The sequence below is a fragment of the Triticum urartu genome, chromosome 6, assembly GCF_003073215.2.
Source record: "Triticum urartu cultivar G1812 chromosome 6, Tu2.1, whole genome shotgun sequence".
Taxonomy (NCBI): Eukaryota; Viridiplantae; Streptophyta; class Magnoliopsida; order Poales; family Poaceae; genus Triticum; species Triticum urartu.
This window is the reverse complement of record NC_053027.1, coordinates 562,755,886-562,769,795: the sequence shown is the minus strand read 5'-3', so window position 1 is coordinate 562,769,795 and position 13,910 is coordinate 562,755,886. Positions and strand designations below refer to the sequence as shown.

The window sequence follows — 13,910 nt, the reverse complement described above, 5'->3', positions numbered from 1 at the left end:
ACATGAAACGCTAATTAAGTTTCTATTACATGAAGGAACATAAAGAACATCTCTAAGTAGAAGCTTGAATCCATCAGCTAACTCCAAGGAGATGTCGCCGACAGCTTCAACTTCCGCTTGAATTCCATTGGCTACTTCAATGCCTCTTTCTCATCTTAGCGTAGTCCGGGTGGAATGGAATCCCCGTAAACAATTTGCAACATGAACAGTTCCCCCTGAGTCAATCCATGAAACGCTAATTAAGTTTCTATTACATGAAGGAACATAAAGAACATCTCTAAGTAGAAGCTTGAATCCATCAGCTAACTCCAAGGAGATGTCGCCGACAGCTTCAACTTCCGCTTGAATTCCATTGGCTACTTCAATGCCTCTTTCTCATCTTAGCGTAGTCCGGGTGGAATGGAATCCCCGTAAACAATTTGCAACATGAACAGTTCCCCCTGAGTCAATCCATGAAACGCTAATTAAGTTTCTATTACATGAAGGAACATAAAGAACATCTCTAAGTAGAAGCTTGAATCCATCAGCTAACTCCAAGGAGATGTCGCCGACAGCTTCAACTTCCGCTTGAATTCCATTGGCTACTTCAATGCCTCTTTCTCTTCTTAGCGTAGTCCGCGTGGAATGGAATCTCCGTAAACAATTTGCAACATGAATAGTTCCCCCTGAGTCAATCCACCAAGTAGATTTCGAAAATTGTGTGTACAAGGATTCATTAACTAAGGAAACAATATTGTTACCTTGCTTTGCCATTAAGGACTTCAGCCAAACAGGGCAGTCTTTCTTGTAATGCCCGGTCTGCTTACAGTGGAGACAAGTGTCTTTGTCCACTGGGAAAGGCTGTTGCTAACGCTGATGCTGATAGGGAGCTTTTCCTTGTGGCTTTGAAGGAGAACTTTTGTTGTTTTGATTGTAGTTCTTTTTCTTGTGATCCTTCACATAGTTGAGTGTGCCACCATGTGAGGCTTTTAGTCTGTCCTCTTCTTGGACACACATTGCTATTGTCTTTTCAATGTTCCAGGTGACATATTGTAGTTCACAACAAAAGTTTCAAACTCCTTTGGCAGTGAAGCCATGACCAGGTGGACCAGGAGCTTTGGTTTGATCTCCAGATCCTCATCCATGGGCTTTAACTTTGCTGTCATATTGCTCATCCTGAGGATGTGCTCTCTTATTCCACCACCTGTGTATTGTTCTGTCACCAGTTGTTTTAATACACCTGAGTGGCATATATCTTTGAAGAGCCAGTGAACTGGCTCTTTATCTTTGTAAGAAACTCCCCTGCGGAAGTGCACTCTGCAATGGAGCCCACAATGGTGCTCTCAATTGTATTCTTTATAAAGGACATGCACTTTTTGTTTGCATTGACCCACTTTTGGTTTTCTATGATGTAGGACATCTCCAAAGGAGCATAATCCCCCCTCTTTTTAGCCCATGCAGCATCATCATCAGTGGTCTCTCTTACTGGCTCCGTAGGTCTAACTGGCTGTGGTTCATCCAGAACCCAGTCCAGATCAGCACAGACAAATGCCAGTTCAACTTTCTTCCTCCACTCAGTGTGATTGTCACCTCTGAGTGTCGAAACTTCTTTTAGGCAACTCATCAAGTGAAAGCCTCCTGAAATCACAATTTAAGTGACATCAATATAACAATCATATGCATTAATCTAACGTTGGTCAAATTAAACATATAATTGTCTATGCAATTAAATCTATATTACCGTTGGAAAAAATTAGAAATAAATGCACCTTTAAATTTCAACTAGATAATTGCCCGTGCGTTGCAACAGGAGTATAAACATTCTAGTAGATTAGCCCCTGACTACACATCTATTATTGTATTATTGTTTTGTGAATCCACGTATATTAATATATTGATACGCTAATATCTTACCAAATGTTTGTATGCAATCGCCATGATTTATCAGCCATTTTATTGCTAAGCACTTATTTGGTAAGGATTTAATGACTTGCCAACAAAACATGTATTTATTTTGGTAAGTTAATAAACATGAGACAATTGAATGGATGGGAGAAAAATCAAATATGGGAGGAAAAAAAATCAAAAAGAATAAGGAAAGAGTGGGACGTATATATGGAAGGTTGGACGAAAAAGAGGTGAAATGGGAACCTTACGTTCTTTTTAAGTATAGGGATATTGATACGCTAAAATCTTACCAAATCTTTGTATGCAATCGTCATGATTTCTTTGCCATTTTATTGTTAAGCACTTATTTGGTAAGAATTTAATGACTTGCCAACAAAATATGTGTTTATTTTGGTAAGATAATAAACATGAGACAATTGAATGGATGGGAGAAAAATCAAAGAGGATAAGGAAAGAGTGGGACGTATATATGAAAGGTTAGACGAAAGAGAGGTGAAATGAGAACCTTACGTTCTTTTTAAGTAGTAGAGATTTAATGACTTGCCAACAAAATATGTAATTATTTTGGTAAGTTAATAAACATGAGACAATTGAATGGATGAGAGAAAAATCAAATATGGGTGGAAAAAATAAAAAAGGATAAGGAAAGAGTGGGACGTATATATGAAAGGTTGGACGAAAGAGAGGTGAAATGGGAACCTTACGCTCTTTTTAAGTAGTAGAGATAATAAAACATGATCATGTTATTAATAACGTTGGTCATAAACATAACATAATCATATTCATTCTAATAATCACTTTAACATGCTCTTAAAAACTTAATTCTATCGAAACTTTTGTTAAAGAGCACTATTAATTATTTACGCAGCGGAAAAACATGAATAAAAATTCATGAACTTTTTACTATTTTACAGAAACTTTTCTTTGACCGAATAAGAAATCATGAACTTTTTTAATTTTCTTTATAAAATTCATGAACATTTCTTTTCTGAAAATTTTCTGTTTGCATTTTCAGAAACTTTTTCTGTCACTCTTGAATAAAATTGTATAAAAGAAAATGACAGAGAATAAATAAAAAAAGGGGAGAAATAAACTGCAGCACAGCCGGCCTCAGCCCAGCTCGCACGGCAGCGCCCGCGGCTACTGGCCTTGGCCCAGCGCGCGCGGCGGCCCCCGCTGCTGGCGGCCTCGGCCCAGCTCGTGCCTCCTCTTTCGGCCCAATGGCCAGCGACCGCACTAGGGTTTCAATCAAGCCCGTCCATAGCGATCCGACGGACCAGCGTCGTTTTCGCCTGATCAAAATCGATCGATGCGGTGAGGGGCGAGGGGAACCCTAGTCATTTCCTCCCCCCGCGCGCCGCTCGGTTCGTTCTCGCCGCTCCCACTGGCTGAGCACGACGTCGCCACGGCGCCGCGCGAGCACCTTTTCTTCTCTTTGCTTCCTTAGACAGAGAGAGATGCGAGGTCGAAGCCACCCTTGCTCCCCTCGCGCCACCTTTCACAGAGAGAGAGGGAGACACACAACTGCATCCTGCTCTGCTCCCCTTCGACGACGGTGGCGTTGTTGCCTCCCCTTCGCCTGTGACGCGTTTCCCTTAGCGGAAGCGCGCCGCCGTCGAACAGCGTGGCTGTTGTGCTCTTTGCCCCTTTCGGGGTAGGTTCTTCATCCCTGTCGCCTCGGCTTGCAGATGCGCGACGGGATCGAGCGGAACAGGCGTGGCCTTGTGGCGGCGCACTTTGCCGGCGAAGGCCCGAGGCCCTTCTCCGGTGAAAACTTTGTTCTTTTGTTTGCTTTTCTCTGCCCTTCTAGGGTTCTTTGGGGAAGGATGATACCATTGATAGATTGCTTTGGATCGGATAGGTTAGATCATTCTGGTACACCTACCTTCTGCTGCTGCAGACGAACTCGATGCAGCGCCGGCCATGGTGAAGTAGGGGCCGGTGATGGCAGAGAGATGGCGGCGGTGGTGGAGCTTCCCGTGAGCGCCGCACTAACCCTAGATCGGAAGGGAGTGTCGGTGGGGATTGTGGTAGCAATTAACCTCGTAAGTCGTGCCCCAGCCCCCACCTCTGTTTATATAGCGCGGGTCACAGGGGCCCACCAACCATGGTTTGGTTGGGCGCCCCCGATCAGGGCACGAGTCGAGGGCCCGTTCGACCCAACAGCCTTATCAATGCAGACAATTTAAGCGATGACGAGGATGATTCGAGCATCAAAGACCGAACTAACCACAGATTGGGGAACTCGCTAGTCCAGAACTAACAGGGGCAAGCCTAGACATTCTGAATGTCTTTTTGCCTTTTGTGTCTTGCCAAGTATATGTTAGACCAAAATAATTAACGTATGCGTGATCACATTTATATGACCTCAAGGTTTCCATTGAGTGGATCGAGATGGAGTGTATGTTAGCGAAAGATCAGGTGAAAAAGGAAATAATGATAAGGATTACAGAATTAGATAAGAAGAGGAGAGTTGACATGCTTGTTCTACTAGGTTTATGTAGACAAGCTGACTTCAACGCAGGAAAGCCAAAATCATCGTTGGATGTTGCGGCAAACCTTTTGAATCGTCCGTCAACAACAAGAAAGGGCGACACACTCACTGTTAGCAATAACGATGAGAGGTTGCTCAGTTCTTCACGCGATGTCAAGCTAGCTACTGCTCGTGATCTAACAGGTGTTGCCCGTCCATATTCTTCAGATGATGGATAGGGTGAAGGACGGGAGAACCTGATAAACGAGAAAACATTATCTCGCGCAGCTTGTATGGAGCTGCGCAGCAATGATGCTGGCAAATTCAGTATCGAGAGAACATAAGTCAATGAGGTAGTCACTGATGGGCTCCCAACTCTAGCAACCATGCGTGTGGAGGACAGAAACCCAAACCTCGTGACAAAACAACACCAAATCTCTGATAACAATGTTTCCAATGTTTATGCAGAAGAGGTTGTTGCCAAGTTGCACAACGAGATTGAGAAGTGCTCGACTGGAGAGGTCTTGGTGCATGAGAAGAACACAAAAACATATATCATAAAAAGCGCCAATCCTTTAGTTGATGATGTTGAAGCAGTGCTTGGGTGTCAACAGGTTGATCATCTTGTATCTTGTAATGTCACAGATTCAACATTCTCATCTATCCAGAGTACTTGTGTTGTGGCTTCAGGCAATTCACCTAAAGTTCCAGCCAACACATGTATTGGGAAACAAAATGTAAATGTTGGCACATCTGACATACATAGAAACAACAAAGCAGACGACATGCATCAGAAACGTGAAGCTCGAACTGGGGGAGATAACCATTGTATTGAAAGCAGTAGCAAAGGCACTCTAGAACCGATGAAAACTCATGGAACTGATGGCAAAGAAGCTGACATAGTGGGAACCCCAAAGGCCAAGAATGTGTCACATGATAGTAGCTCGGATGTTGATGCTAAAAATGAAGTTAACAGTGACGAGGTGCCACTATCCAAAATACATAAGTTGAACCCAAAAAGCAAATATACCTCATTTACACTTCATGAAAACATGAATTATAATCTCTCACTAAATATCCATATACATATATATGAAGTTCACTAACTAACTGAATGCAGGATTGCGTGCTATTAAATCTGGAGCCAAACAATTGAGTCTGAACCGCATGTCAATTGTTGCCCCGTCTGGTACAAGCGTATCAGAGCTAGAGCAGCCCATTCTGGGTGGTCAAAGTTCCATGAGTCCAGCCAGCGTTGACCGTACCACGGCAAGCGATGCTTACAAAGATTATCTGACAAACTCGAAGCTCAGGAGGTCAAAAAGAGGAAGGTGAGCCAGTTCTCTTGATACCGCTGAATCATCAACCAAGGTCAGAATTCAGAGAAATCATGTTTTTGAACAGGAATTCATTGACATGCTTGTGCCAAATGGCGAGGTTTGAAAGGAACTTCCAATGGTTATGCAATGTTGCAATGATGGCAACCGATGGGTCAAAGAGGAAACACATACTTGACCAGCTAACAATCGTTAGTTCACTGTCTTCTGCAGATATTCAATGCATCACCGTTTTATTGTCAACCAAGTACTGTTTTTACAGCAAGAACTGATGAAGCCATACGACTAGTGTGACCACAAGAAGGTTTTGAAGAAATTCAAGAAGATATCGCTTGACGACCTTGAGCATGTAAGTAACATTACGATTTATCAATGGCACTTCTATATCGAATCCACTAGCGCCATGATAGGATAGTGTTATATCGATTACAAGACCAATAGGGTTATTGAAATGAGTAGCTACCCGTATGATGCCTATTGCTAAATCATATTTCTTGAAACCAAATTGAATCACACATCTCATCGTAGTCATACCCGATCACCAACAAGCATATCATGCATGTATCAATATCATTTACTTCTGCAAACTCGTGCCATCCCGCCCCATATATGTATATCTTCCCATCGTCCTTAGTATAGTACGATGCAACACAATTATACTCTTTTTGCAAAGAACATGCTACCAGATGGAGGTACGCCGATTTCTCTGACTATGGCAACTTGGATGGCCTGTAGCAAAAAGTAACAAGAAACAAACACAAACCTAATTGTAGGTAAAACTTTTAAATCGTATTCGATACTCAGGATAATGTTGTCATCAATATTGGTATTTATAATTCTATGTATTTGGACAATATTGTTGCCATTTTGTCTCAAAATTGAATTGACCTTTGTCGTTCTTGCATGACTTAGTGTTAAATCATTGCTTGAAACTACCACCCTCCGGCCATGATAGAAGTCGCTGGTTGTACAAGTAATGGTCAATAAATAAACCAAGAACAACTAGGCACATCTAAAACAATTTATATGTAATATGGCATTAAGCTTTGCAATCCATCACTTCCGGTTGCTTTAAGTAGAACTGGTCTAGGTGTGGCTCCATTGTAAAAGTTAATGTATCTCCTAGTTTTATGGCATAGTCACACCCATAACAATCCCAACCAATACCGTTGAGAAACGTTTCATTGTTTGTATCCATGATCTTGAAATAGTAGTGCATCCGTCAGTCATGCACACACTGAGTCCCCTCTTGAAAGTCTTGTTGAAATGAACATAGAATCCGCTGGAACCATACATTTTAGGATCGTGAGGTTGCACTATGTTAGAAACTACGGAAACAAACATGAATCAAAAAATATATCAAATGTAAGCATAGCATCATCATATAGTGATCGTAAGGAACTATCGCCTCAAATACATCAAATTCTTGGCCATCATCCTTGTATGGTTGAATACCAGTGCCACACACATTGCACATCTCTGCCATTTGCGCCAATGTTTTACTGCAAACATTGCACTTTCCCTTCTTATAAGGAAGCCTAATATGGTTTCCCCTCATTAACTACCGGTAAGAGGCATAAAATAACTATCAAAATCATCACATGAATTGGAGACATCAACTCCCCAAGCTTAACTCTTGCTCATCCCCGAGCAAGTATTGTAGCTTGTAAAGAATAAGGTCAACTTGATATTTATGTGATACGGATATGAAAGAAACATGAGTGCATCATTTGTTATAGGAATGAATAGGAATAAAAGAATTATTACAAATGATAACTCATCCTCACTATGACAATGATCATGGAGGCATATGCTACTTGTGAGCTGCGTCGGGATTTCCCCCGAAGAGGAGATGCAGTACAGTAGAGATAAGTATTCCCCCAAGTGAGAACCAAGAGGTTTATCAAACTAATAGGAGAATCATGCAAAGCCTCGTGAACAGCACCTAAACACATAAAAGCAAATACTTGCACGCAGCGCGGGCAAGAGGGTTGTCAATCTCGTTGAACTCGTTACTTGCAAGGATCAAATCTTTTATAGGTAGATAAATAAACTGCAAAACAAAAATAAAATTAAATAAATTGCAGCAAGGTATTTTTGGATTTTATAAAATGATAAAAGTAGACCAGGGGGCCATAGTTTTCACTAGAGACTTGTAGTTCTGCCTTCCTGAGCGCCCTGTTGCCTTGTCGTTTCCTCGTTTGTCCTCTAGTCTCCTCCCAAAGCTTCTAGGGTCTCTTATGTCCAAAAAAATCGTCAAAAAGTTTCGTAGTGTTTGGACTTTGTTTGGTACTGATTTTCTGGCAAACCAAAAACAAGCAGAAAACAACAACTGGCACTAGGCACTAGGTTAGTAGTTAGTTCCCAAAAATAATTTAAAAATGCATCTAAAGCATCCAAGATTTGATAATATAATAGCATGAAACAATCAAAAATTATAGATACGTTGGAGATGTATCAGCATGCACACATTGTTACTTAATTTTATTGTGGACAGGTAACAACTTCATAACTTAGTTCATCATTGTCTCAAGCAGGCAAGAACAAGAGGGTTGCATCTCTTTCTCCTTTATTTCTTTAAGAGATTCTTTAATTTAAATGTTTTGTCTCTTGTCATTGCAACATGTTTAAGAGCCCATCTCACATTTCAATCTTATGTGATATGTAAGCTAAACATGACCCTCGGGAGAACTCCTTTAAGAAAAAACTTTTTCTTAACATGTTTTATTCATTTTTCTGCTTACCCTTTTATCAGTTGAACTTCCAATGAACTACTCCTTCCGTCCCAAAATATAACACGTTTTTTACACTATCATAGTGTAAAACCAATGTCTTACATTTTGGGACATAGGGAGTAGCATGTGTATAAACAATCTCTTACATTGTTCACCACTGCAATGTGGAGTACTTATAATCACCATGCAAGTGATTATGTGCTACTATTTATGTCACAACCTATACGTTCTCAAGAAAGCAATAATGATCTCACACATCAAGACATCCAAATACTCATTGGGAAGAATCATCCCTTATTCAAAAGAGAATCAATAATTCAACTTTATTGAAAAATAAAAACTGCGAGTTAATGTCGACTTGCTGAAAAGAAATGCTTGAAAGTAAATATAGAAAGTACACGTGAATCTCCCCCAAGCTTACAATCAAGCCAGGGAGATCCAAGTACTCAACATTTCATGCTCACTCCTGGGTATCCTTGTAGGTGCTGAAGATGTTCCTGAACCGCTCCCTCATCTCCTCTATCACGGCTTGCTGATGATCTATAACCTGGGTTGAAAACTCAAGTTGTGCAACGTTTTGATTTATGGTGTCATCCATGAGTCCGATCTTATGGATGATACCATTCACCCTTGCTTCTAGGTCTTTGCTCATCAACCAATAAGAATCAGTACCCTCTCCAATAGTGTTCACATAAGCCTTAGAAACTTGATCCAAATCCTTGGTCTGTTCCGTTATCTCCGCCGGGGTAGGTGGTTCATTTCCCCACTTCTTTTGTGGAGGTCCAAGAGGAAATATCGGAATAGATCCCAGGATGCTAAACGAATAAGGGTTTGGAGGATAATCATCTGGAGTGGATTCGTTATCTCCTTCTTGTATCAGTTCTTCCTCCTTGATCTTGAGCACCTTCACCTCGGTGCCGGTTTCCTTTTCCGGGTGAATTTCATCCTTAAGGCTTAGCTTCCTCAAGTCCTCCCATCCAGCGGGCACCACTTCATCAAGATTGGGGAAAGGGATGATGCGGTTGGTGGTCGATGAAAACTTATTGTTCATGGCGGCGCCCATGCTCGTCATTTGCAACTAAAGCTTTTTGGAGGAGGTGCCAAGCAAAAGAGACTTGAGATTAGATTGGTTTGGGGCTAAGTAATGTGCCCCTCAACCCATTATAAAGGTTTAGCACCCTGGTAATGCACATCTTCAACCAAGCCCTCTTAGCGTGACAAGGTCGGCGTCTTCTTCGAAATCCTAATAGTCTTTGTGCAAGGGTCCTTAAATCAAAATACTACCCTAGAGGTGAGCTCCTTGACACCATGTTTTCTTCAGACGCCTCGCAATCATGGAGAGGAATTGAACATGGACTAGAATTACTGAAAAAGGACTAATTTGGAGAGTGGGACATGGGGAGAATATTCAAATTCAGAGGGACCAATGGGTCCCCAGGAGGAGTGCCCTAAAGATCACAGTATTTAAAAGTCAGTCAAGATTGAGGTTGGTGAACCAGGAAATGAAGCCAGGGGAGTAAAGAGTGCGACGAAGCCCTCGTGCATCAACTATTTCATAAGTATGATGCGGAAGTAATATGTAAAATAAACATCCCATCGAGTATGGTGGAGGATTGTGTTGCATGGAACGAGGAGAAGTCGGGTGTGTTCTCTGTTTGAAGTGCCTACAGGCTTGGCGCAAATATGAAACATCAGGGTAACATGACGCCATCAAGATCAAGTAATGAGGCGGATAATAGAAGCATATGGGATCTCATATGGAAGGTAAAGGTACCAGAGAAAGTTAGGATATTTGCATGGCGGTTGGCAACCGAAACACTACCCAGAAAGGAGAATAAGAGGAAGATAACACTTGTGGTCGATAATATTTGTAATATTTGCGGAAGTAAAAAAGGAAGATGAATTCCATATGGTAATGAGCTGCACAAAGGCCAGAGCACTTAGAGAAGAAATGAGGGAAAACTAGGATTTACGGGCGGAAGATCTGTGTCGTTTTACTGGTGAGGTGTGGCTCCAACCCCCTGGGTAGGTGTCATGCGGAGGGGAGAAGAAAGCTCCTGCTCCTGCTATGGTGATCCTGGTGGCTGAGAGATCTATGATTACATCCATGGCTTTCAATTTCCATTTCAGAAAAACTTTCAGCACTAGCCTAAATTACCAAAATTCATTCAGTGGTTTTGGTTTTCATGTCAGTCAAAGAGCCAAAATATTCACTTGAATTCAATGAACATTTTGTTTTTTTGGAAAATATTCAGAAATATATTTGAATTCCTATGTACTACTGAAATTGCCGAAATATTTTGGCTGAAACGGAAATATTTCAGTGTCTGCTGAAATTAATGAAATTCAGTGAATTTCATCATAATCTCATCGAAAGTGAAAACAACGATTGCATTCATCCAGATGGAAAGGCTCCTATTGGTCAGTCTGTCCAATTCCTGCTAAAATATGTGGATGAAATAAAGATGGATGAAACTGATTGCAGTGCAGGCGAGAGGGCTGCACCCCTGGTTGGCCATCACAATGCTCGGGCCGCTTATTCGCGACGTGTAGAAATCAAGGAGGGGAAAAGGCCCCAAGGGATGAACACATGCATCGGACATATGGTCTGCATCAGTGTGGGGAATCAGGCAAACAAATCAGAAGAGGTGCCAGCGTGGTCCGAATCAGTGGATGGGCGAATATGAACTCCACGGTCGAGGGTAGATGGAAAATGAACTCAGACGCGTCCTTCCTGCCTAGCTCCGGGGAATCGACGGCCGACATAGTCGTCAGAAACAACCTGGGAAAGTCGCTTTGTGTAGTGGTCATCGTTTACAACTATGCAACAGCCCGGAGGAAGCTGAACTTGCTGCAATCTTGCATGGTCTTTCTGTCCTAACTAAGTACATCAGGGGCCGATTTGTGTGGAGTCTGATTGTGCTACGGTATTCAGTCTACTGAACAATAGAGGCAGCAATCAGTCCGCTTTGTTCCCTCTAATCACAGACGTTTGGAACCTCGAGAAGAAGTTTGCAGCGATAACTTACAAGGCTATCTCTTCGTATCTCACTTCAGCATGAGCAAACAAAGCAACAGCAACACCACACCACACCGATCGGAGAGAGAGTGGTAAGCAAGCTCCGCTCTCGCTCCTCTGTGCCGCAGTCCACTCCGGCCGCGGCGGCCACAAATCCCGGCCTTAATGGCCGCCGCCCCGTCCCGTCCCGCCTCGGCTGCTCCTCCACGCGGGCGCTCCCCCCACCCTGCGATTCCTTGTCGTCGCGCGGTCCGTCCGGGGCCCCGCCCTCGCCATCATCTCCAGCTACCACCGTCGCGGGCTCATATCCAGCTTCGATCCCGCGAATCCTGCGGCGGGAAGGAGTTTGCCTGTCGGATCTGGGCGCGTCACCCATCAATGGGCTTGAGCGCCTTAAATCCATGGTGATCGCCCCATCCCCTGCTGCCAACTCCTTCCCCTCAGGGGACGATCTTGGCTGGACGGAGGTCAGATCCCGGAAAGGGGGGCGTGCCGGATCTGGACCTGCGGTTCGTCCGCGCCCCTCCTCAGAGCGCCACTCGGACCGCCATAGGGACTTCAATGCTCGCTCCGGCCGTGACGTCTTTTTAAGCAGGTTCAAAGGGAAGTGCTTCCGGTGTCTCAGCAAGCTTCATCGCCGCAAGGACTGCAGAGATCCTCTCTGTTGCATTCTTTGCAAGCGCCAGGGCCATTTCGCCTGGGAGTGCCCACAAAACCCGAAGAACGGGGGTCCAGGAGGGACCGCCCGCGAGAGACTGAAGCCGGCTCTGTCCAGGGCTCTGGTGCGCGACCGTCTCCGCTTCCCGTCGCCGGCCCGCCCCTCTCCGCCCCCTCCGGCCATGGACCGCTTCCTCCTCTGCGACCCGGCGCGGCGGCCGCGGGTCAGCAACAAGGTGGTGGTTGCCTCGCCCGTCCTCGAGCGCGAGGAGTTCGTTCTTCGCCAGCACGCCGTCACGCTCTCCGCTGTCGACGGGATCCACGCGAAAAACCCCATGGCGGTGGGTAGGGCCATCGAGGAGCTGATAGGCACGTCGCCTTCCCAGCTCCGCGTCACCTTCCACCAGCCGGAGGCGTTCCTGGTCCATTTCGACCTGCCGGCCCACCGCGACGACGCCGTGTGGAGGGGCTCCATCAAGGTGGACGGCTTCAAGTTCTTCATCCGCGCCTGGCACGAAGACGAGCATGCTGCCATCATGAGCCTGTCGTTGCACGTCCGCATCGTCGTTGAAGGCCTCCGATGCAGTTCTGGTCCTTGGACGGGGCGGACGAGGCGTTCGGCGACTTCGGCCGCATCGACCGCCTTGACAGCCGGACCCTGGAGCGCGGCCACACCAAGACGTTCGCCTGCTGGCTTTGGACTTGGAGCGTCGCGCACATCCCCACCACGCGGGCGCTCTGGATGCTCAAGAGGGGAGCGGGCCGCGTCGATGAGATCTTTGCATACTCCCCGCCTGATCGCCGCGTCCCTCCTCCGCCGGGCATCCGCCGCTACGACATGCTCATCCACGTGGATCAGATGGAGGACTGGACCCTGCTCTCGCCACGTTCCTCACACTCGGGCCAGAGTGGGATCCCTTCCTCTGACGATGACGACGACCACGCCTTCCCGCGGACTGAGCCTGGTTCCTAGGCCGCCGGCGTCGAGGACGGCCAGGCCCCTGGGAGGAGGGCGGCCTCGCGGGCGCCGGCCTCCAGATGCAGGGGCGGGCCTCCGGTCGTCGATCACCGCGACACAGACCGCGATGGCAACCAAGGTGGGCAGCGGCGCTCTTGGAAGGATGCCTTTTTGGGCAACTCTTGCCACGCCAAGGGCAAGGCCACTGACGTCGTCGAGGCCGCTCCCCGGCACCGCAACAAGGCCCCCTCCGACCGCCGGCACGATGACCAGGGCAAGCAGGGAAAGGAGGGCCCCGTCCTCAAGGCCACCCCCCCGCTCCCACTCCGTCCGCGCGGGGCCGCTCGCCTGAGCGCGCCTGAGCCTGACCCGGTGGCCCAGTTCTTCTCCTTCCCTGGCGGACGCGCCCTCTCCCCTACACCTCGTACCGACGTCATGCAACTGGAGATCGAGAACGCCATGCTCGAGGCGCTCACTTCACTGCTGGCCTTTGAGGATGGCGGCCGCTCACTGCCCCACGCTTCGACTCAACGTGGGGCCGTTGACGGCTTCCCGGAAGACGACATTCTTGAAGGAAATATGCCCTAGAGGCAATAATAAAGTTATTATTTATTTCCTTATAATCATGATAAATGTTTATTATTCATGCTAGAATTGTATTAACCGGAAACATAATACATGTGTGAATAATAGACAAACAAAGTGTCACTAGTATGCCTCTACTTGACTAGCTCATTAATCAAAGATGGTTATGTTTCCTAACCATAAACAATGAGTTGTTATTTGATTAACGAGGTCACATCATTAGTTGAATGATCTGATTGACATGACCCATTCCATTAGC

General features: G+C 45.5%; 1 pseudogene; it reads left to right on the top strand.

The window, feature by feature from the left end:
- The first annotated feature begins 12,688 nt into the window (after positions 1-12,688).
- On the top strand, positions 12,689-13,654 carry LOC125517037 (annotated as a pseudogene).
- Positions 13,655-13,910: the final 256 nt, after the last annotated feature.